The sequence below is a fragment of the Zea mays genome, chromosome 8 (assembly GCF_902167145.1).
Source record: "Zea mays cultivar B73 chromosome 8, Zm-B73-REFERENCE-NAM-5.0, whole genome shotgun sequence".
Lineage (NCBI taxonomy): Eukaryota > Viridiplantae > Streptophyta > Magnoliopsida > Poales > Poaceae > Zea > Zea mays.
In genome coordinates, this window is record NC_050103.1 from 180,674,355 (window position 1) to 180,676,968 (window position 2,614).

General features: G+C 38.4%; 1 pseudogene; it reads left to right on the forward strand.

Annotated features, from left to right (window-relative positions):
* Positions 1 to 1,500: 1,500 nt before the first annotated feature.
* Positions 1,501 to 2,083, forward strand: LOC103637580 (YTH domain-containing protein ECT3-like; annotated as a pseudogene).
* Positions 2,084 to 2,614: the final 531 nt, after the last annotated feature.

A 2,614-nucleotide genomic window follows, 5' to 3' on the forward strand; every position in this document is an offset into this window, starting at 1 on the left:
AGCGTTGTTTGCTCCTAAAGTTTGTGGCGAGGTTTTGGTCTTAGTAGTCTTTGCTTTTAGTTCAGAGATGATCTGTGTGCCAGACTTAATAATTGGCGCGGTAGTCATTTGTTGTTAGCTGCTTCCAGTACCACACATGAAATTTCTAAGGTTTAAAATCAATTCAGATTTAGGCAAGAAAGAAAATATTATCGGGTTCTGGTTTTGTATTGCTGAGCATCACTACAACTGACAGTGAATTTTTTTTGTGGTACAAGTTAAATTTCTCATGTACTGAAGATTTGTGTTGTAGTCAAACAACTGATAAACCATTCAGGACCGGACACAGGAGGCGTCTTGAATTGGCCTTCTGGTTCAAGGTAAAGCTCTTCAAATTTTGCTAGATTTATGAATGCACTCTGGCTCATTTTCTTTGCTATAGCATCAAGTGGTCTTCATGTAGTATTTTCAAAACCCTATATATGTTCGTCACATTAATTACAAACCATCAGTTCATATTTGTTATTTTGGTATGCACGTGTATTTTGTTCCTCGAACGATAGGACAAGCTTGGCTTTATACACAGCTGGTTCTTCATATTATTCCATAGAAAATAAATTATAATAATGATAATGGTGGTTTGCTACATAATGTTGGAAATATGTCAAGACACCTCCCAAACTGTTTATGTAAACTCTCTGTACCAGGTCATTGCAAAAGGAAAAAGTTCTCTTCTCAATTCCATCAGTGATTGGCCCTATGAAGGCGCTTATAGTTTTGTAAGTTAGACTATGACTTCTAAGGTTTGATAAAATCTAAACAGAGGCATTGTCCCTTATATGTAAAGACAATGTTGAAACAAACTTATTTTACCATGAAATAGCCCTGCAATTTGAGTTTCAATAAGCTATCTGGACCAATTAATACCATCTATATTGCGCAACTTGATATACACTAATAATTGTAGGTTTTCTGTTTTCACTTTTGGGTCAAACAATTAGCAAAGACCGAAGAGAGTGGGAGTCATATCATGCAGCAAAGAAAAATAGTGAAATGGTTTGGTGCAAAATATAACTACCATAGGACTGAAACATACCGCACAAGCTTACTGAAAAATACTCTGATGGCCTTCTATATTCACCCACACCAGGGTATCATCAACCATTCAGCTCATTTGACAGAGGTAGTGTTTCTCTTCTAAAGTTTCTACTTTTCCTGTTTGCAAAATTTTTATGACTGCAAACAATATGTGTTATAATGTACTACCTCTGTTTTTATTTATTTGACGCCATATAGTTCAACTTTGTGCTGGCAGACGTCAAATAAAAACGGACGGAGGGAGTAGTGCTTAAAGCCATGCTTGACTTTGTTTTGACCTTTTGCAGCACTGACACAGCCAAATAATGCTCCTGGGTTGTTTGGTTAAGGGAGTCTACCACTGGCTTATGGAATGGTATGCTGTCAGACAATTGGGTTCTGGGCATGCATGTGTTTACTATTTACTACATTTGATTGCTTGTTATGGGGTTCAAGAGTGGTTTATATTTGGCGGCAGTACTTCTGCGGCACATCATTCTTGAGAAAAATGACAATAAGCCTGTCACAAATAGCAGGGACACCCAGGAGGTAAAATTTGCTTAGTTTTTGCTAAATGTTTAATCAGCCAGTATCAATGGCATTTCTGAATAAATTCACTAACTCTTAGCATACAGGTGAAGCTCGAACAGGGCCTCCAGATGCTAACAATCTTCAAGAGCCATGAGGCTGAGACAACAATTGTCGAAGATTTCGACTTCTATGAGCATCGGGAGAAAGCCTTGCAGGAGAACAGACGTCAACAGCATGCTGCCAGCACCGATACCCAGAAACTGGTGGATATCAAGGCTCAAGATGTTGTGGCCGACATATCAGATGCATTTGCCAAGGCCGTCCAGTTGAAGAATACTGAGAACAGTGGACAACCCCAAAAATTGAGGGTGCTTCAGCTGAAAAGGGATCCGCTGCCACAGCCAAGGTTGAAGGAAGTGCTGGATCCGCGGGCGGGCGAGCGGTGAATCGCGGTGGAGGGGCTGGCGTGGGCTGGTTAGTAGAGATATGCACATAGGATTACTCACTGCCATTGCATCGATAATTTCCTAAGTGGATATACAGTAGCAATTTACTCAACTAGGTTTTTTTCTTCAAAATTTCTTTTTATAACTCGTGTGATTTTGTTTAATCCAACAATATTTTTCAGCCCAATCATAGAAATATATATTGCACATTCCCTGTTTTATACATAGCTTTATAATTTGAGCTGAAGATTAGTTTGACTTCAGTTCCTGAAACTGTCCACTAAGCAAAATCTGAATTTTGGTTTTAGCATATTTGAGATTGCTCATCCATCTCTCTTTTTCCCTTAAAAAAACTGGAGAGCTTGAAAACCATTAACAGGAAATTGAGAGTATGATAATATGTTAACTCCGTAGCAACGCACGGGTATACACCTAGTTAATTATTAAGGAGTAGTTTGGAAACCACAATTTCCCAAGGGATTTCTATTTTCCTAAGGGAAATTAGTTTATTTTCCCATGGGAAAATAGAAATTCCTTGTGAAATTGTGGTTCCCAAACTAACTCTAAACTAAATAATTACC